This window comes from Malaya genurostris, chromosome 3 (genome assembly GCF_030247185.1).
Source record: "Malaya genurostris strain Urasoe2022 chromosome 3, Malgen_1.1, whole genome shotgun sequence".
NCBI lineage: Eukaryota > Metazoa > Arthropoda > Insecta > Diptera > Culicidae > Malaya > Malaya genurostris.
Window position 1 is genome coordinate 78,631,531 of NC_080572.1, and position 23,338 is coordinate 78,654,868.

Consider the following 23,338-nt stretch of genomic DNA (forward strand, 5'->3'; position numbering starts at 1 on the left):
ATTTCTTCTCAGTAAACAAATAAACATGCTTCACTCGAGCTCGATCAAAATGCAAGTGAAAATAAGGTACCAATCTGACACACGCACACATTCACACCCGCCATCAACTATGTATCTGTTCCTACCTTCCTGCAGACACATTCTTGTTTATGGTGCATAGCTTTTTTTCTAATGTGTGTGTGTTTCTTTCCGATCGCTGAGCTGAGGGCAACAGTGAACGAATGTGCATTGGGAAGAAAAGATGCGTGGTGAGGCACGAGAAGAGCCGGTTTGTGTTAGCAGCAGCTGTCCGTCCGATTTGTGATGTTTCGAGTTTCGATTTAGTTTAGCGAGCTGCTGATAAACGTTAACGTTGTGTTTTAAAAGTTCTTATTCCGGGTAAATGTTGACTGTGAATAGTGATAGTGATAAATAAATTCAGGTGTGAATCAATGCCGTGTGAGAAATGGCCTCGTGTTTTCATTTATGTTGATTAATGAAGCATAAGTTCTGTGGTAGTGTAAATCGGAAAGAGAAGAAACAAACGACAATCTTGGCAATCAGGGTAGACTTTTTCGGACTCAGGTAAGCTGTAAACATCATAACAAATCCCTCCAATCCAATTGGATGTTTACTCCTCGCCACCGACAGTTGACCGTTTTTACCTGTTTGCCACTTGGAGTTGAGATTATGTTAAACCGTTTTAATCTAAAGGCTGGCATGAATAAATGAAATCTTTCAAATCATGTGGATCATGAAACTATTTTAGAAAATTCTGCGGACATCGACACAGCAATTGATAATTTGAATCATTATATTATCGAAGCTAGAAATCTTTCAGTTCCCAAAGCTCAAACTAAATTAAATTCTCCTATCATCGATGACAATCTTCAACTGCTCATTCGGTTGAAGAATGTTCGTCGACGACAATATCAACGTTCTCGTGATCCTGCTATGAAAAACATAGTTAAGGATTTACAAAAAGAAATTAAACATAGATTTACTCTTTTGCGAAATGAAAATTTCGCTAAAGAAGTTGAACAAATTAAACCATATTCTAAACCTTTCTGGAAACTTTCTAAGGTTCTTAAGAAACCTCAGAAACCAATTCCTGCTCTCAAGGAAGGAAATCAAATACTTCTTACAAATGGCGAAAAAGCTCAAAAACTTGCTCAGCAGTTCGAGAGTGTCCACAATTTTAATTTGAACGCTGTGAGTCCTATTGAAAATGAAGTCTCACTGAAATATGATCATATTTCAACCCAAGTGTTATCACACGATGACATTATTGAGACGAATTTTGATGAAATTAAATCAATTATTAGGAAACTCAAAAACATGAAGGCTCCTGGTAATGATGGAATTTTTAATATTCTTATTAAAAATCTTCCCGATGTTGCCTTGAGACTCCTGGTTAAAATTTTCAACAAGTGTTTTTCATTAGCTTACTTCCCAAAAAGATGGAAAAACGCTAAAGTAATTCCTATCCTAAAACCTGATAAAAACCCAGCAGAAACATCAAGTTATCGCCCAATTAGCTTACTTTCTTCTATCAGTAAACTTTTTGAAAAAATTATCTTGTTAAGAATGATGACTCATATAAATGAGAATTCAATTTTTTTACCAGAGCAGTTTGGATTTCGTCATGAACATTCAACTACTCATCAACTTGTCAGAGTAACGAACATGATAAAATCAAATAAATCTTCTGGGTTATCCACTGGAGTTGCTCTTCTAGACATAGAAAAAGCATTCGACAGTGTTTGGCACAAAGGTTTAATAGCAAAAATGTCTGATTTCCAGTTTCCTATTTATTTGATCAAAATGATTCAAAATTATTTAACTGATCGTACTCTTCAGGTTAGCTATCAGAACTGTAAATCTGAATTGCTACCCGTACGAGCCGGTGTTCCGCAGGGTTCGAGTGTAGCTCCAATCTTGTATAATATTTTCACTTCTGATCTTCCAAATCTACCCGTTGGTTGTCAGAAATCGCTATTCTGTGACGACACAAGTCTGTTAGCCACAGGTAGAAATCTAAGAGTGATCTGCAGTCGCCTACAAAGAAGTTTAAATATTTTCAGTGATTATCTGTCAAAATGGAAAATTAAACCAAATGCAGCAAAAACGCAATTAATTATCTTTCCTCACAAGCCAAGAGCTTCTTTTCTTAAACCAAACAATAATCACATTCTCAAATTGAATGGCTTGGAATTGACATGGTCTGATCAAGCTAAATACTTAGGTTTAACGTATGACAAAAAACTCACTTTCAAGGATCACATTGAAGGAATCCAGGCAAAGTGTAATAAATATATTAAATGTTTATATCCTCTTATAAACAGAAATTCTAAGCTCTGTCTAAAAAACAAATTGTTAATTTATAAACAAATTTTCAGACCAGCCATGCTTTATGCGGTACCAATTTGGTCAAGCTGTTGTTCCACCAGGAAGAAAACGCTTCAAAGGATTCAGAATAAAATTCTGAAAATGATTCTGAAGCGTCCTCCCTGGTTTAGTACAAATGAGTTACACAGACTCACAAATATAGAACCATTAGATGTAATGTCACATAATATTATAAGCAAATTCCGACAAAAATCGATGCAATCTTCAATTGAATCGATTCGCTCTCTGTATTAGTTAGTAAGTTAGTATATAAGTTCCTTTTCCCCATTACACAATACAAGTAGGTTTAGAATTTTCCCTACACAAAAATCTCAGAATTGCGGAAGCAAATGATGTCTTCATGGTAATAACCAAATCATATATATATATATATATATATATATATATATATATATATATATATAACAGGGCTGAAAAGTCACCACTTGTGGCTGAACACCCAATTTAAATCTTAATAATTTAATTTTAACTCATATTCCAATAAATAGTTATTTAAAAAAAAAAAATAAAAAAAAAAAAAAATGAAATCTTTCACGTAGACATTATCTTCCTTCGTTCCATTTTAAAATTACTTATCAAACTTTGGTTACATCTACACGCTAAAAACTCGGAAAACATTTTATTAAATGATCAGTTATTTGTTTTGCTCCAATTACAATCTATGTAGTAGAATATAAATATTCAGGTAACCTAGATTTTAATAGTCTTACATGGGCACTGCAAACATTTCCAGTTCTAAATCAGCAATCTAGAGGCTAATCTGTGGAAAATCGATATCTCATACAATTTGTTAATGCACATTAGTCGCTAATAAACGAGATAATTAATTCGAAGTGAGTTGTCGCACATTTAGCTGAGTGCGATATTTAAATCGTTTCGGGAACGACTAAATTGCTTCTCAGTGCACTGAGGTCTTCCATCACGCGGGGGATACGTATCGCGTAACTTCGCTAAAGCTAAAGAATTTTTTTTCGATGTTGAATGTCTTAGAAATACATAAAACGAATCAACATTATTTTTGCCTTTCTCATATAGAAAGGCTATGCACTCGCTGTGAAAACCGATTTTACAACCGAGGCCCGGATGGCCGAGTGTCATGTACCATTCGACTCAGTTCGTCGAGATCACAAAATGTTTGTCTGTGTGTGGGTGTGTATGTGACAAATAATGTCACTCAATTTTCTCAGAGATGGCTGAACCGATTTTCACAAATTTATATTCAAATGAAAGGTCTCACGGTCCCGTAAAAAATCCTGAGTTTCATTTGGATTTGACTTCCAGTTCCGGAATTACAGAGTGATATGCACCAAAAAAGGAAAAAAAAAGTCACACACGTTTCTCAGAGATGGCTGAACCGATTTTCACAAACTTAGCTTCAAATTAAAGGTCTTATGGCCTCATACAATTTTATTGAATTTCATTTAGATCCAACTTTTGGTTCCGAAATTACAAGGAAACATACGTAAATTTGATTCTGTACACTAAGAATCGGCTGCGAAGTCTGTTGAAACTGAAAGGCCAAATTCCACAAAAAGAATGTAATGCCAAGACTTTGCATATGTCTTGAAATTCTATAAAAAGTCATAGAAAAATTGATCCAAATCCGACTTCTGGTTCCGGTATTACAGTGCGATTAGTGAAAATTTTCAATTTCATTAATTTATTTTTTACAAGTGATGGCGAAACGAGGTGCACATGTTTATAAAACTTACTGCTAAATTCATCTAATTGGCAGATCTTGTTAGTTAGTTAGTATATAAAACTACTTTGGAACTACTAGTCCCCGGTTTCCGCTTCCGAAAGCACCGATAGTAGTGAAGAAAATCTCCAAAAACGGAACTCACTTCGATTTCTCAGCATCGGCTAAGCCGATTTTCTCGAATCATGATTCGAATTAAAACTCTCATTGTCTTTAAATATACTGTGCAATTTCATACAGATCCGGTTCCGACATTATAGAGCGATGAGTGTCAAAACATACAAATCGTCATGCAAATGCAAAACTGGTACGCGACGGTACGTGCGACTTCCCAAGTAACATTTTTAATATTAATAAATACTTGTAGCTATCTTCAATGCTACATAATAAATCTTGCATTAAAACTTCAAACTCCACGAAAGCTGTACTGTAAACCTCTATAAGAGTATGTTCCTGTCAAGTGGACCATTCGTCATAAGGTTTATATAGCAAAGTGAAGAATCAGCATAAACCTGCGGTAAAACTTCAAATTCAAGAAAATTTTGAAACCAGCATTACGATCATAAATGTACTTTAGAACCCTCAAATTTGCTCTGAGTGAAACTGTCCTTCAATGAACACGCACAAACACAAAACTAGATTTATTAAAGAATTTAACTGACAATAATGGTTTAAAGGAAAATTTTTAAAGCAATATTAAGAGCGTTTGCATGGTTTTATTCTAGTACAAATTGATTTATTTTTAGTCCAGTTGTTAATCTAGGTAAAAGGTTTTATAGAAGCTTTAAAAACTATGATATTACTTGTCAAAAGCGACACTTATTATAGTTGTTATAAAACAAGTAGTGATTGAACAATCAATTACAAAACTCCTATAAATTATAATCAAAACCATAACGCATTTCAATTGCTACTTGGGTTTGCTCCGTTCGCAGCGTGCTTTGTTAAATTTTGTATAGCGTGGAGGGTTGCCACATCAAAATTTATATTTTGAGGTGAAAAAAATTGTAAATTTCTAATTCTTTTATTCAATTTGTTAGTGTTATTGAAAGATGCTTCTCTATAAAAGTACGTTTATTGCCTTTCTCATATAGCAATCACTAGAAATATACTAGTGAAAATTGAGCCAGAGGGTATGATTCGACACAGTTCATCGAGCTGAGCAATGTATGTGTCTGTGCGTGTATGTGTGTGAGTATGCATCAAATAATGTCACTCATAAAATAAAAAATCTCTTTGTCCCATTGGTTGCTATTGAATTTCACACCGGCATTTAGAGCGACGATGCAGAAAAGGGTAAAATTCTTCTAGATTTGGTTTAAAACTGATTCAGTTTGTAGGCTATATTAGTTATTTACTAAACGAACCGACTTCGACTATACTGGTTCCAAGTTTTCGGTTCCAGCAATACCGGAAATAGTGGTCAAAAAGTTTAAAACGAGACTCACTCAATTTTCTCAGATATGATTTGATCGATTTCCACAAACAGGCCCAAATGAAGGTTCCTATAGTCTCATAGGTTGCTGTTTATTGTGTGTTTAATCATTCAAAATAAAGAAAAAAGTACGGGTGTGAAATGTCAGAGACATAACTGGATGTCGTGAATACGAATTTGACACGCTTTATTTATGCTTCCGAATTCGAATTGGTAGTTCATCGATTGTTTGAATTGTGCAACTTTCCCCTCTTTCATTACTAGAAATTTAAACGATGCGCCTAGACTAAATTACAGATTAGTTACATTTAACATTCTGAAACGCACTCAAATACTATGAAATAAGCAGTATAGTTCTTTATAATAATAAAATGGTGACGATTTGAGTTAGTTCAGCACGCAGACTCTGAATTCTAAACCCATATTCCAGAACTAAGCTCTAAAACATGAAGACGATTTTTCGCCATGACTACCAGAATGGGTTTTATAGAGTACAGTAAAGTAAATTTCCGCATAATTATTATGGTTCTAAAAAGAACCGAATAGAAGAAGTCTGGAATAAAGAACTGGATCCTGAGTTCAAGAACTAAATTTAGAACCAATAACAGACTCAGAATCCAGTTTCAATTCTAGAATTGCAATTTCGAAACTCAAATTAGTTCCGGAATACAGTTCCAGAATCCAGTTTCAGCACGCAGGCTCTGAATTCTAAACCTATATTGCGGAACTAAAATCTGAAAATTGAACTTCTCGTTACGACTACCGAAAACCAAATGATGGCAGGTGCTCTCTCTGTCCCTGATGGTTTAACTCCCGCGATGGCAGTCTGCTCGCCTTGAAGGCCAGCAAGCGAATGAGAGTTGCGACCTGAGCGTTTGAGGTTTTAACCACACAGAAGGCGCTCTCTCCGTCGCTGCTGGTTGATGGCAGTCTCTGCTGGTTGATGTCAGTCTCGCGAAAGTTAACTCTCGCGATGGCAGTCTGCTCGCCTTGAAGGCCAGCAAGCGAATGAAAGTTGCTACCTGAGCGTTTGAGCTCTTAACCACGCAGAAGGCGCTTTCTCCGTCGCTGCTGGTTGATGGCAGTCTCGCGAGAGTTAACTCTCGCGATGGCAGTCTGCCCGCCTTGAAGGCCAGCTAGCGAATGAAAGTTGCTACCTGAGCGTTTGAGGTTTCAACCACACAGAAGGCGCTCTCTCCGTCGCTGCTGGTTGATGGCAGTCTCTGCTGGTTGATGGGAGTCTCGCGAGAGTTAACTCTAGCGATGGCAGTCTGCTCGCCTTGAAGCCCAGCAAGCGAATGAAAGTTACTACCTGAGCGTTTGAGCTTTTAACCACGCAGAAGGCGCTCTCTCCGTCGCTGCTGGTTGATGGTTTAACTCTCGCGATGGCAGTTTGCTCGCCTTGAAGGCCAGCAAGCGAATGAAAGTTGCTACCTGAGCGTTTGAGGTTTTAACCACGCAAAAGGCGCTCTCTTCGTCGCTGCTGGTTGATGGTTTAACTCTCGCGATGGCAGTCTGCTCGCCTTGAAGGCCAGCAAGCGAATGAAAGTTGCTACCTGAGCGTTTGTGGTTTTAACCACGCAGAAGGCGCTCTCTCCGTCGCTGCTGGTTGATGGTTTAACTCTCGCGATGGCAGTCTGCTCGCCTTGAAGCCCAGCAAGCGAATGAGAGTTGCGACCTGAGCGTTTGAGGTTTTAACCACACAGAAGGCGCTCTCTCCGTCGCTGCTGGTTGATGGCAGTCTCTGCTGGTTGATGGCAGTCTCGCGAAAGTTAACTCTCGCGATGGCAGTCTGCTCGCCTTGAAGGCCAGCAAGCGAATGAAAGTTGCTACCTGAGCGTTTGAGCTTTTAACCACGCAGAAGGCGCTCTCTCCGTCGCTGCTGGTTGATGGCAGTCTCTGCTGGTTGATGGCAGTCTCGCGAGAGTTAACTCTCGCGATGGCAGTCTGCCCGCCTTGAAGGCCAGCAAGCGAATGAAAGTTGCTACCTGAGCGTTTGAGCTTTTAACCACGCAGAAGGCGCTCTCTCCGTCGCTGCTGGTTGATGGCAGTCTCTGCTGGTTGATGGGAGTCTCGCGAGAGTTAACTCTCGCGATGGCAGTCTGCTCGCCTTGAAGCCCAGCAAGCGAATGAAAGTTACTACCTGAGCGTTTGAGCTTTTAACCACGCAGAAGGCGCTCTCTCCGTCGCTGCTGGTTGATGGTTTAACTCTCGCGATGGCAGTCTGCTCGCCTTGAAGGCCAGCAAGCGAATGAAAGTTGCTACCTGAGCGTTTAAGGTTTTAACCACGCAAAAGGCGCTCTCTTCGTCGCTGCTGGTTGATGGTTTAACTCTCGCGATGGCAGTCTGCTCGCCTTGAAGGCCAGCAAGCGAATGAAAGTTGATACCTGAGCGTTTGTGGTTTTAACCACGCAGAAGGCGCTCTCTCCGTCGCTGCTGGTTGATGGTTTAACTCTCGCGATGGCAGTCTGCTCGCCTTGAAGCCCAGCAAGCGAATGAAAGTTACTACCTGAGCGTTTGAGCTTTTAACCACGCAGAAGGCGCTCTCTCCGTCGCTGCTGGTTGATGGTTTAACTCTCGCGATGGCAGTCTGCTCGCCTTGAAGGCCAGCAAGCGAATGAAAGTTGCTACCTGAGCGTTTGAGGTTTTAACCACGCAAAAGGCGCTCTCTTCGTCGCTGCTGGTTGATGGTTTAACTCTCGCGATGGCAGTCTGCTCGCCTTGAAGGCCAGCAAACGAATGAAAGTTGCTACCTGAGCGTTTGTGGTTTTAACCACGCAGAAGGCGCTCTCTCCGTCGCTGCTGGTTGATGGTTTAACTCTCGCGATGGCAGTCTGCTCGCCTTGAAGGCCAGCAAGCGAATGAAAGTTGATACCTGAGCGTTTGAGGTTTTAACCACGCAGAAGGCGCTCTCTCCGTCGCTGCTGGTGGAAGGTTTAACTCCCACGACGTCTGCTTCCATCGAACGCACGAAAAGAAATGATCGATTTTCACCACGGTTCCCCTTTTATACGCATTCAGTTGAAGATATGTGCCTGACTACCACAAAATCGTCGTCCTTGCGCGAAAAACCCAAGCGAAAGTAAAGAGTTTTCCGCATTATTTTGAAATTTTGAGAAAACTTAATTTTTGAATTGTTTGTGGTTATCTCACACTGTTCAAAATATTATCCCAAATTCCTGATCATATTTTTGATGAAATGGTGAAAGAATTATGTTGCTACCATTAATACAAGTCGAGATATTCACGATTAAGTTCTGCCCATTCTTCCATATGGCTAATTTTGAAAAGGCACCCCATAGTAAAGTAAGTCGTATTCACGACAAAAAATTATTAGCTTGTCATAACTGTTTACAATTTGAAAAGGTTATATTAGTTCATACCCAAAGAAAGTTTCTATTTTATTAAAGATTTAAAAAAAATCTCTTCACACAATCTTCTAGTGATATTTTTGGATATATAAGTAATATGAGAAAGGCATCATTACAACACTAGGTGGATTAAAAAAGGTGAGACCTGTGTTTGAAAATTATCCCAGTGTCAGAGAATTGACTTAAGAAACAAATTCAGGGTAACACCCAGAGGCGTCTCGTGACAAAATTCACAGGTTGTGCACTGCTTATGCAGTATGATATCAGATGTGACAGTTCGTTGTAAGTGAAAACTAAAGATAAAGGAATGGATATTCGCTTGTGTTTTTCAATATAATGAAACAACGATATACTTTTGAAGTGAACCTTTTTAATAAACGTATTTCGTATCATCTATACAATAGAAGAATTAGGCGCTCTGCATGTCGAGTAAGTCTATCAATAACTTCATCTATAAAAGCTCTTTAACGTTGCAACTGAGACAGCAATTTGTTTTCAACTGCCATAAGCATACGCCACTGAAGTGTGCATACAAGTTCTCACAGAGCAAAACGTGACAGATAACAGCAAATCTCAGAACTGAGTTCTCTTCTTGAATCTGTGCAGTAGCCAAGGGGAGAGTCGCTTAACACAAACTATATTGTGCCTTTAAAAAACACGTGATATACTGTGAGTCTAAGTGTGCCACGTTGTGCCCCATGAAACAGCTACTTGTCAAAAGTGAGCCCTTTGTGTGCCGCAACTGTGCAACTGTATGAAAACGAAAGTGCCAATATTGATAAATTCACAAACGCATTGTGTTAATGTGTGATTGGCACATTGTTCTAAGCGTCCTCCCCTTGGCAGTAGCTCATGTGCACGGGAAATACATTAACACAGCGACAAGAGATACTTGAAATTTTAAGTTGGGTGTATATGAGATGGACGTAAATACACGCAATTCCGGTGCACAAAGTAAAGTGCTCTAGTTCAGAGCGCAGCGTATTGGATTCGGCAGTGCAATATAAAAAGATCTTTTGACTGTCATTGTCCAGCAAGCATTTACTGTGAATTTGTGTTTATTGTGCTGTGGACAAAACCGCTCATTATTTTATATTCAGTACCCAAATTCTAAAAATGCGGATGCGGATGGGGATGCAGTTAATTCCTTCAAATTGACTGGTTGTGCAGTGCACTAGGTGCACATGAGGACAAGACGCCACTGGTAATACCAGATCCCAACGTTTCATGCATTTCTAAGACAAAACTAGAAACCCGGATAACGTAGAAAAAGGTTCTATCATGTAAGGCATGTATTAGCTATATATGAATATAAGGTATTTTTGTCTTCTAGAGTGTTGAAACTAATTCAGCTGCATAATCGGGAAGATGAAGTTCCCACACATTGGTTATTACTCTATTTGATAATGCTATTACTGGATCTGGCGTTAAAAGGAATCGTTTGAATTCATCCTCCAGATTCACTAAATGATTGAACTTTCGCGATTTGAACTCCCTGTACTTGTGAATTGATTTATTTCGACTTTCTTGCGCTTTCTCTCTGTACATGCCTATAGCAAGCAGAGCATGTTTCATAATTGCAGAATCTTTTTATCTTGCAATAAGAAGCTCTACTAACTCCAAATGAGCAACTGCAAGCTTTAAGGAAAGAATATATTATATTTAATATAGCACTTTAAAAATAACCTGTTTTCAAACTAGTTTCGCTCATAACTCCGGTTCAGAAAACGCTACCTAAATGCACCAGTCATCAAATTCTAAAAAAAGTTCAAAGATATCAAATACGAGAAGTGATAAATGAAAAAGTTAGAGCAAAAAATCTGATTTTTTAGGAAACCTCTAAGCTGCTCTCTTAAAATAGATGTAACTCTAAAACCGTTGGAGATATCTCAATGGTGTCCTCAGGATATAAATTTTTCTACAATTTTGCCGAAGAATGCAGTCCTCTATCTCAACACATTTGGAAAAAATATTTTGCATCACCCTAACAATAAAAGTCTGACAGCAGAGCGAGCAGGAGAAAAGGGATACTGGTGAGATCGTTCCTTGGAGATATTTTATATTTTTCTTACTTGTTATATTTCTCCTGAGTATTGATAATCAGGTTTTGTTGAGATCATATTGTTTACCAAAACATATCCGGATCCCTTTCCCTCCCTACTAACAAATCTCCTATCCCGTGATTCTCGTGGAGATACAGTGGTACCCGCGGTCTCTAAAAACAACGAGTATCGGACTAATATTCCTTCCTTTCCCTCAGTAGCACAGCCTTTGGTCGTAGCCAGCGTCGTTATTGATCATTTAATAAAAAGTTAGGAGTGAGTGGGTATGTACAGTGGAAATGAGTTGCTTCTCCCAAGCTTCATTTTCTTGGTTCATTGTACATTTCACCTTATTCGGTCAATCACGAAGTGCAACTACGGGCGATCTACTTCAGCTCAGCTCAAAATTTTCAAAGAATTATTCTCGTATTTTTTTTTTCGCATGGATGCAAATGAGTTTATATGGAACTCATAAAAATGACTACCATTGCTACACGGAGAACCCGCAGATCACAAAATTACAATATTGCAATTGTTGTTTCACGCCCTGGTTGTTTCAACTAAAATGTTTTTGATTTAACTAACATATCTGTTGATTTTGACATAACCATTCAGGTAACCGAAATTGTTGTATTCAAATGCTGTCACTTGGCGGAGAACGAATACAGCAAAACGCAGAACAAAAAACCTCTTCATTTCACCAGAAGCGTTTCATATTGAAAATTTTCAATGGTAAATGAACGTCATTTATGTTAGTTACGTAGTGGTCGTTTTATGTAAGTGAAAGTATGCAGAAGAATATAACAGTTAATTGTTAGACAAGTTTTCCATGTGTTAAATAGATATTCCTACAGTAAAAATGTTTGAATTTCATCTGAGAGTAATGTATTCTAGGACAGTTCATGTCAATGTTATTAAAACCGCTTAACACTTAAAAATTTGCTGCTAAAGTGAAGTGGTACTATTTGTATTTTCTTGAAAGTGTATCTGTAACGCTAGGTTTACCAGCGAGCCATTCTGCAAGTGAAGGAAAAATTTCCTAATTCCCTGTGACTATTTTTCTGGTGAGTTCCCTTTTGAGAATTGTAATCTTTTGGTTCATTTCCATATCTTTTGTGAGTTTAATTATATAGATATAAGCAGTTAACTACGTAAAATTTCGTTGTTCAAGCAGTGAACGATTAGCTGCCCCCGAAGAGGGTAACAGTAAAAATATTTATTGCAATTGGCGTTTTAAGTTCAAATAACTGAATAATTGGTTGAAACAACTGAGACATTTTTTTGCTTTCATGCATACAAGTAACTTTGCTGGGATTGTATCTTTGCTCAATTGCACGAGTGACATCTCATCGAAACGTTTCATTGTTCGCTCAGGGTGTTTGGCATTGCTCAACTGAAACGTTTCATTACTTGTTGGGTGTCGTTGCTAAGCTGCCAGCACGATAAATCAAAAATGACAGATCAGTTAAAACAACAGTTGATTAGTTGTACCAAATTTTAACCAATCAAAATCAGAAAAACAACTAATATTTTAGTTGTTTTGCGATCGCTGGCTTTTCCGTGTAAAATACATGAAACTACTGCCTGACTATTCATAACAAATTTTAGTAGTGATTCTGGCAACAGGTTTTGTAGTTCTACGTCAACAGTTCGAAGTAGTCCCTTGTAGTTTTTCAACCAATTCATTCAGAATTTCGGGGAGGTTTTAAAATGAAATCAAGCCTTGAGTGAAATTCCCCCGTAAACATTTCATTTTGTGTAGCATATATAGAACATAATTTTCCAATAAGTTCCGAATAGCGCACGTTCGCGTCAAGTACCATTTGACACATATCCAATCGAAAAGCGGGTCGAGTGCGCTTCCCAAGACATCGATTGACAAAAATCATGCTTGTCGCATAGGAAAAGCCAAAAAGGAAAAAAAGAGTTATTTGCCTCGGCACGCTTCGTACCGTACCGTAGGGGGAATAGGGACCAAGTATGCTTCTAACTCGCTACCCCTTTCACTCACCCCGGCAGCAGCATGAGTCCCCATCAGTATCTCGCTGTCACAACACGCTTGTCAAAAGGCGCATTACGACTCTATTTATATACATATAAATCTTGTCAGTGTTGCTCCCCTTCCCGACTATTGCACCACATCGAAAGACATCGAGTTTACATGTCATTGAATCGATAGTTCATGGACTTGACGAACATATTTTTTTCCGCATCGTCGTGTGGAGTGACGTTCGGCACCACACACAATCGCCATCTACTGACAGAACGGATCCGGTGGTTTTGGGGTTTGGGACGAAAAGCGCTAAGTATGTGCGCGTAAGAGGAAACAAGTGGAAATGAAAAATAACCTGATAAGAGCCGCTCTCTGGCCGATGATTGATGAGTACATGTTTGATCCCTCTGGCAATTGAATTGGTGCTTGGTGATGGGGCAACATTTTATTTGAGTTTATCGTATGACGACTCATTTAGTCTAGCACAAGTGCTTAGAAAAACAATAATAAAATAATACCGAACAGGGGGTTGTTGTTATGGTTTCTGGTTCCGGAAGTTCATTTTCCCACCGATGGGTTAGACGAGGGAGGACCTTGCCCAGAAAAAAAGGTATTTTTTCTGTCGAAAGGAAGACAAAAAAAGGCACAAACCTACTACTTTACCAAGTTTGCAGCTCATCCGGGTATGATAGCCACCATTAACTTGCATTTGTCGCTATATTTCACTCCTAGTGTATATGCTTATTTATGCTCGACGACGCTCACCACCAAGACGAACAAGAAGCCCGGCTCTCATTGCCTCGGCAATTGTGGTGGGTATATGTTTTCCGATGTTGCGTTGTTGCCTGGTGATTCTACGGAACGGTGCAAGGGTGTGGAGACGATGGAGATGGTTGCAAAAAAGGTCGACCGTTTTGAAGCGAAATCTTCATCACCGTTACAACCGCGCTCGGGTTGGCCTCGGCCGTACCAACTCTCGAAACTGAATCGCATCCAGTCTGCTGGCTCCACTGAAGGGAAGCTACCGGTACAAGAACGAGAACGAGAAGCGGTAGCAGCACTGATTCCAGGCTTATGCTGTTGAGCGTATTTACAGAGCTGCAAATTTATTGGTGTTTACGAAGCTGCGCTTGTTAGCAGCCAGCCAGCCAGTCAGCCAGCTGATGACTAGAACTGACTTGGTCCGATCTGCTGGAAGCCATTGGAGCCCATCCGAACTCCCGTTCGGTGAACCGTCACACTTGGCAGGCTTCGACGGTGCTGACGTTGACTTCGTCGACTGTGATGATCGAACGGAGCTCGAAAAAACTGGGTCACAGAAAGATATGGTTCACGATTGTGCTGACTAAATGGATCCGTTCGTGATGGACAGTGTTTGTTTCGATTCAGAGTGGGATTTTCGATGATGGTTCGTGTGTGCGATTCTAGTTTTTTTATGTTTTGTTTCAAATCTCGCTCTTTGTCTGATGACTGTTTTCTGACCAAGTAGCTTTGTTTTTTTTCTTTTCCGATCCATTCTGTTTGGCCTTTTTTGTTAATAATAGTCTGAGGATAAATTCCCAGTGACAAAAAATGTGCTAAATCCATCCAGCAGTGAGATGATACCCTTTTAACTTTTTTTTTATATAAAAAAATAAGTAGAGAATTCGCTTAAATTTTGGAAAATTTTCCGAAACCGAGAGGGCCGAGTGTTAGGGGTGGTACTCGGAAGGTAAAGTATCGATACCTAGGGTATCGGGATATCGAAATTTTGGGTATCGATACAAGGTATCAAGAGGCAATAAAGTACGATACCTGTAAGTATCAATTGATACTTGCGCAGCAATCATTTCAAAATAAAATTATTGACTGTGGCGTTATTTTATGATGTACATAAAAATGTTTTTCCACACAGCAAAACAGAAATTCAATCTCAATGTGATTATCAATCGATGTGAAAAAAATTGGACGTACCGAACAACAAATGGAATAATCTTCTGTTTTCAAGAAATATTTCAGATAAATCACACGTTCTGACATCGAAACAACGTATTTAGTAAATTACATCCGCTTGATTGGGTCGTCAAATGGTGAGATAACTAAGTTTCTCACAAGTTCCTATCTCATGCCTCCCCGAGCGTCTATGATGACATTTGGTCAATAGAACGGCGTCGACTGGGTGCTATCGCCTTCTGCGTTAGTAGCAGAATGAGAGGGTGCGAAATGGCATGTAGTTTGAGTGCAATATTTATGGTAGTATATTGCCATATGTGGTTCTGTTGTTTGTTGCATTATTTGTTATATATTGAATTGAATTATATTACATTGTATTATACGAGGTCTGTTCAAAAAGTACCCGGAATTCTCATTTTTCTAAAAAAATATTTATTCATTCGTCTACATCTATATGGTCCCCTTCAAAGTAATCCCCCTAGATATAATACACTTATGCCAGCGTTTTTTCCAGTCTTCGAAACACCCCTGATAGTCACTTTTTGTAATGCTCTGTAGCACTCTCAGCGATTCTGCCTTTATCTCTTCAATCGATGAAAAACGCTGTCCTTTCATGGGTATCTTCAACTTTGGGAACAGGAAAAAATCACACGGAGCGATATCTGGTGAATAAGGAGGTTTGGGCATGATTTAAGTCTTGTTTTTTTTGATCAAAATTCAGCAGTTTTGGAACGAATTTTACTGTCACTCGTTTCATGCCCAAAACATTTGAAAAAATATGATGGCATGAGCCAACTGATATCCAACTTCATCAGCAACTTCTCTAATAGTGATTCGGCGATCATCCATAATCATTTTTTCCACTTTTCCCACATTTTCATCGATTATTGACGTGCTGTGTCGACCGGAGCGTTCGTCGTCTTCAACGTCTTCGCGGCCATCTTGGAAACGCTTATACCACTCGTAAACACTTTTTTTTTCATAGCAGACTCACCGTAGGCTATCTGTAACATTTCGCACACTTGGTTCCACTTTATTTCATTTTTCACGCAAAATTTAATACAAATTCTTTGACTCTTCAATTCTTCCATTGTTTAAACTAACAAAAATCGCCGAGCTCAAAAAAACACGTCTACACCAGCCGCTACAAGACAGAATGTAAACAATGAATACAGCTGAAAATTTCACCATACATTAGGGACATATGTACCAACACAATAAAAAAAAATTTGACCGCCGGACTCTCCAGACGCGCGCAATTAAAAAATTCCGGGAACTTTTTGAACAGACCTCGTATATTGTTTTTTTATTAAAACACGAAAAGTTTGGTGGAGCTGATATCACCACCACCCTAGTGTACAGCATCCTTTTTATGACATTTCGTGCAGGAGATGAAACCTGTTTGCCTTTTCGTACAAATATAGATAATGGAATCGCTGAGAAAAGATACTTCCAAATGGATCGAATGCTGGACTCAGTTCTCCTAGATTATTGGATACAACAGTATTGAAAATCTTGTTTCACTTGGCTCCCAAGCAAAAATGTAATGTGTGTAATGTCAGAGACATAACTGGACATAACTTTACACTTTCAAATTCAAATTGATAGTTAATCGATTGTGTGAATTGCGAAATTTTCCCCCTTTTCACTACTAAAATTTTAAACGATTTTTGACGTCGATTGTCTCATTTCGGATTGGCATATTTCATTGAAAGAAACTATCAAGATGCTGTACAGGATTCATTTCTGACTTTTAGAAGGACCAAATTGTGAAATTCTCTAAGATATTTAGCACAGTTCGGAACATTTATCTCGAACGATTTTCGCACAGCAAAAATGGGAACGAAGCAAATCAAATTATTTTGGATTTTCATTAAACTGATGATTTATACCTTCGATTTGCAAAGAAGTAATCTTAATAGTTCTTTTGATATCATTTAGAGCCATTAGAACGGCTGATTTTATATAATGTTGTGCACTTTTCGTTTCTTGTTTTCTTTCTCTCCAATGCAAACTACCAGAAGCTCTGTTGCATGAAGCAATCGCTCTTATTTGAGTTGGAACTAGCTTTGCGTACAAACCGCAGCACACCCGCTTGCAGTGCCAAATTATGCGAAACTGGTTTAATGCGTCTTCTCGCCTTGACGACCGAAAGGCAAATGAGAACTACGAGTTACGACCTGAGCGTTTGAGGTTTTTAACAATACAGAAGGTGCACTCTCCGATGCCGCTGGTTGAATGCGTCTTCACGCACCGACGTCTGCTTCCATCTAACGCACAAGAAGAAATGATCGATTTTCGACCACGGTTCCCCTTTAATAACGTTAAGTTGAAGATATGTGCCTAACTACCTCAAAATCGTCGTCCTTGCGCGAAAACCCCAAGCGAAAGTAAAAAGTTTTCCGCGTTGTTTTTAAAATTTTGAGAAAACTTAATTTTTGAGTTGTTTGTGGTTATCTCACACAATTCAAAATATTATCCTAAATTCCTGATTGTATTTTTGATGAAATAGTGAAAGTATTATGTTGCTGCCATTAATACAAGTCGACATATTCACGATTAAGTTTTGCCCATTCTTCCATATGGCTAATTTGGAAAAGGCGCCCCATAGTAAAGTAAGTCGTATTCACGACAAAAAACTGCTACTACTGGAATAAAAGGAAAAAGTCGCTTACACAAAAATATTGATATCTCCGTTAAAAATGAACGAGTTTTAACAATCCATGACTTGTTGGATAGCGGTTGAATTGCGGTGTGAAATCTAAGTCTCGAAACATATTTTGTTTACAAGGTAAACATTCGATCTCATAATGATGATGATCGCTTCGACTCCGAAGTGTAGTGATGGATCCAGGTTTCGTCCATTGTCACATATCGACGCGAAAAAATCATTTTATTTTGGTATTGGTATTTTGTTTCAGCTATGACTTCGTCCTTGAAGTAGAATCTCATTCCTTGAAGTTTTTTTTAGATCTGCAAACAGATAGTAGTTCGGTGAATATGGTAGATTCGGAGCAATTCGTAGCCCAATTCAGGCCATTTCGCCATAGCTGCGAGTGCCTTGTAACACGGTGCAGTGTCTTAGTGAAGAGCACTTTTTCCTTCCTAATTTGAAGTCTCACCGATTTTAGCCTTCAAATGCCTTGATTGGCCAAAGTAACGCTTGCTATTGATAGTCTTTACTTTGTCAAGGTAGTGTTTGAACAAAATTCCATTAGCATCCCAAAATAGTGAGGCTTAAGTTTGGTTCCACTGCAGTGCACTCGACTGATGACCGCTTCGACTCCGAAGTGTAGTAATGGATCCAGGTTTCGTCCATTGTCACATATCGACGCGAAAAAATCATTTTATTTTGGTATTGGTATTTTGTTTCAGCTATGACTTCGTCCTTGAAGTAGAATCTCATTCCTTGAAGTTTTTTTTAGATCTGCAAACAGATAGTAGTTCGGAGAATATGGTAGATTCGGAGCAATTCGTAGCCCAATTCAGGCCATTTCGCCATAGCTGCGAGTGCCTTGTAACACGGTGCAGTGTCTTAGTGAAGAGCACTTTTTCCTTCCTAATTTGAAGTCTCACCGATTTTAGCCTTCAAATGCCTTGATTGGCCAAAGTAACGCTTGCTATTGATAGTCTTTACTTTGTCAAGGTAGTGTTTGAACAAAATTCCATTAGCATCCCAAAATAGTGAGGCTTAAGTTTGGTTCCACTGCAGTGCACTCGACTGATGACCGCTTCGACTCCGAAGTGTAGTAATGGATCCAGGTTTCGTCCATTGTCACATATCGACGCAAAAAATTTATTTTATGTTGGTGAAGCAGCTTCGCCTGCCGGCGCGTTCAGCATCTTCAGTGTCAGTGTTTGAGCACGTTTAATCTCAGCATACCATCGAGAAATAATTGTTTTTTTTTATGGAGAAAAGTCCTCGCAGTACTATTCAAGCTATTGCTGAGATTGCACTGTTTTTGCTTTTCTCTATAAAAACAAATACAATTTTTGAAATTACATCAATATTCCAAATGTATCTAATTACATCTTTGTACATACTTTCGATATTTAAGCTTCCCTTCGCCAATCCTGTGTTCAAGTTTTGTATGCACGCAGTTATTTTTATAGCGCTAAGTTTCTCTACCACTACCACTAGCATTCTGCGATTTCGATTGAAGCGATAAACTTTTTTCCATTAATAAACGAGTTCATCTTACATAAATTAGAAATTGAAAAGCACTCAAAATTCACCATGGAGTAGTTGCAAATTTCTCAGGCGAAAATGACATAACATGTAATTTCATCCGATCCAATTAAAGCTTCAAATCGTTTTATAGCGCCTAGCAACAACCTACCCCTGGCATGTTACACCTAGAACTGAAACGTTAGCTATAATTTCGCTTACATTTATAGATTTACGTCTTTCCAACAGCTTCGCTTTTGCATCGATTGACCACTCAGAGCGATTCTTTCCCATTGATGTATCGCTTACTCCTTCAAAACCGTCGTCTACGTTAGCGAAATCCGGTATGCCGGAGATTTTTAGCAGGCAAAACAGGACACTGCTAGCTATTAATCAACATTTGAATGATATATAATTGAAAATACATGACTATGGACATTAAAATCAACACGCAGGAATGGCCTTTGTAAACCTTGGATTTTGAAATATACATACTATTGCGTTGCGAATCAAATTCGAAGATCAAGTTGCTGTCAGTTTCGATTCCGGAGATATAATAGTATAAGTGACGTAACTGACAGAATGCGGTTCAAAAGTCGGATTTTACAGTGATTGCATAGCCTTTCTATATAGAAATGGCAAAACAATTTGGAGTCATTTGCGTTCGAGAGCTTCAAGCACTCCAAAGAGAAATCAAAGGAATAGGAAAGGCACAAGGTGACTGCCTTGTGGTACACCAAAGGTAATGATAAACCAATTGGGAATAGTAATACCAATTTTCACAGATTTTGCAACCGATTTTTCGCATTCAGTTGCTTGTACTACGATCCATGAAAATCATTCCAAATCGAGGCTCGCAAATGCGGCTACTGCCTCGTAGAACCATTGTCTTAATCTTTGACTACGTTTGACACCGGCGTCCATTGAAACATTCTGTATCAACAATCAGAGATAAGTTAATGCAATAACCGTACATTGACTTTTTGAAGGACCCAATTTCTGTTATCAGGTTTAGAGTCAAGAGGCTTTATAACTTTCATGTTTATGCATTTCGAAATTTTCTGCAATTTTTCAATTAATCAAGTCCCCGCTTTGAAAAGCATTCACTTGTTGGATGACTGCTGGAGCTATTTCTCAACCTGACACGCTGTGATCGAACCCTCTCGCAAATAGTTTTTTCGTCGTTTTCAATAAATGCTTCCCCGTCCAGAGTATTGGTTTCTTATGAACATCGCTTAAGCGTGGTGAGGCTGGCACGAATTTCGAATCTGACAAGGTGAACCTTGTCTTCCAGCTGAAGCAGAGTAGGTTTATTCCGAAACATCTGCGCTTCCACTTTTTTTTTGCGTTTGCTTTTTTCCCACGTTCACCAATGTTTGTCATCCACAACAAGCTGCGATATTTAGCATGAAGACACAGAAAGATGGCCTTAAGGTGAAATGTAGCGTCATAAAATGCGCGCAAAATTTTATCCTCTTCAGTTGAACGAACCGTCGCACAAAGCATACCAAGAAAAACGGCCACATAGAAACAAGAGTTTTTTTAAATGATTGAGCGCAGTGGGTTTACCTCTCGTTATATTGGCTTGTAAAAAAGACGGGACGTAATGGATTTTAGAATTCTTCACACTTTGAATATATGCTGATTCAATCATCATTGTTAGTGATTACTCTTACACTAGAGCTATAAATCATGAGTAATTATGAATGATTAACATGAGGTTATATGTATATGTATTGACTAACTTGCTAACCATGTATATGCCTGATTTTAGTAGCAAGCATTGATTCTCTTTCAAAAGAACGGTTGAAGACAAGAGAACATTCAAGTATTTTCGATATCTTTGCCAGTCGTTCACCAGGCCCTTCCCGCCGATGAGATAGAATTTACGTAAAAGTTTTTTGTCTGTTTCAACGATAACGAACCGAAGACCAAACAGCCTCTGGCCTCCGGTGCCAGAAATCATCAATAGTTTAATAATTTCTTAGATTACATTATTGGAATACATTCCAATTATAACTAATAGTTCATCATACTATGCAGTTAAAATTATTTAGTGAATCTTTTCTCAAGCACATATTTGGGGCACGAAATTGAATATAAAGTTATTTCGTAGTTCCTTATTATTCAATCGATTTTAAAAGCAAAATCAAGCGTTGATTCATTGTATTCATAATAATTGAAAAACCAATGAATTCCAATAAGTTTTCCATGCTGACTGGCTCGAAGCTGGCCCTCAATGTTTATCACATTGTTTGTATAAATGAAAGCTACTTAGAAAATAAACGATTTCTTACAATACTCATTTTATTGTATTCAAGTCGTTTTTATTTCAACACAAAACCCAATGCTGCATAAATTCGCGTCATTATTTTATATCTATTTTTTGCTCACGATATAATGCCACCGTGCCCACCGTGCATTTCTCACACCACCTCAATACGAAACAGCAGCGCGCAAGCAATAAAAAAATGCAGAAAAGTTTATGTAAACTTTTTCTATTTTCGGTTGTTTTCGCTAAAATTTTATAATTTTGAGTTGCATTTTCAGATTCTTTGTGAAATTCTGCTACAAATACTACTTTTCAGTTCTAAAACCATCACCGTGGAACGGAACAGTGACCGTTTATACATTTCAAAAACCAATTACGGCTCGGCAAAGCAAAATTTCAAAATTCTAAGAATACTTAGTTATGATAAATTTGATTTCGAAAACTTAAGTGTTTTTGGTTTTTCGAAAATCGGTCTAATTTTTGAATAATTGATCAAAAACACGATTTTCGCATTCCGCTACATTTCACCTTAAAGCGTTTTGCATATGCGGAACTGACACCGATAGACGACTGTTCTTTTTCATGTCTCGAGTAACTCTTGGGCAAAAAAACAACTGCGTCGTAGCCGAGCGATAACAGGGAGCAAAAAAACAAAAAAAAGTAATTTGAGATATTTTGAATTTCACTCCCAAATCTTCCACCTCATTCCCTGTGAAACACAGATTTTTACAGGTTACAATTTTTTTCAAACGTTCGACTATTTATTTCAATGACTACTGCAATAATGAGGATCAAATAATTAATAATAAAACTGTGAATCAAATATTTTTGTGCCTACTTGTTAAACTTTCTGCCATCAGTATTCTTTTTAACAAAATGATTTCAAATATTCCTTTGGTGAACAGGCTTTGAAAATCGTTTTCCAAATATACTGCTCGGAAAGAAATAATACACTGTCGTGTATTTTTGTTACGCCTAAATACTTTGCACACCCAATATTCCTGTCATGACATGTTTTTTCCTCATTTTCGTTAATAAAGATAACACTGCAAACATCCAAATGATTGAACAAATATTGTAATCGATATCACTACAGTTTCCTTTGCTCCTACTATGGCGTGCAAATAAGCTATGAAACCTAAGTTACAATCAAATAAACCAGTTCTTTTTCTTAGCGTTGAAAAATAATCTTCGAGCCGACGGCGGCAGATCGCATCACAGATCTGCTTCTCCCCTCCATAGCAGCTAAGATTGAACATAGAAACGGTTACCCTGAAACTAATAAGGGAACGAAAAATTACGTTGCGTAAGCGAAGCGATGTCTCACTTCTCGAAGGGGGAATGGAGCCCCAAAATCGGAAAAGCAATCAACGACCCAACGAGACGAGATGAGTTCCAATTTACTGTTTTTCAATATTTTTATACAACACGTGATTTTATATTATTGGATCAGTTTTATTGGCTTTATATGAAGGTTGTCCACCATACCGAATTTTGAGCCCCCCCAGGACATCAGGAAAATATGTATACGATTTCTAGAATTTCTCGCAATGGCAACGAAGGCCTATCATTTTTCCAGGAAGTGTAGTAAAGCTGCTTTAGTGTTGCTACTTTAGTACGGTCGGTTTCCGAGGCCTAGCTAGTCATAAGTGCGTAGCATCGCATCGAGCGTGAAAAGTGCGAAATGCATTAGGTCCGATAGCACCTACCGGCAGCAACAGCAACAGCAGCAGCCGCCCAGTACGAGTGGGTGTTTTTCCATGTTCGTGCCTGCACTAGTGTGGGCTACGTGTGGTGTTACGTTCGTATGTGATAAGGATTATCGTAGAGTAAACATGAAGGCACTTGTGATTCCTTCATTGGAGATCGGCTCGGGCATTCCTGGAAGTGGTGATGTGGGCGCACGAAAAAAAAACATAACATCCTTATGAAGAGATAATGTGACATTTTTATGGTCCACAAGAATGTGAAGTGCTCTGAGTGGGGTAATGGGCGCTTGATTTCGAGAAGGAAAATGTTTACTTTTCCGAGGTTCGCT

General features: G+C 38.6%; 1 protein-coding gene across 1 annotated transcript in view; it reads left to right on the plus strand.

The window, feature by feature from the left end:
- Positions 1-217: 217 nt before the first annotated feature.
- Positions 218-23,338, plus strand: part of LOC131436971 (fat-like cadherin-related tumor suppressor homolog) — a 537,375-nt gene continuing 514,254 nt past the window's right edge. The window contains exon 1 of the mRNA XM_058605986.1: positions 218-564. The gene's annotated coding sequence lies outside the window, so the exon portion shown is untranslated. The remainder of the gene's footprint in view (positions 565-23,338) is intronic.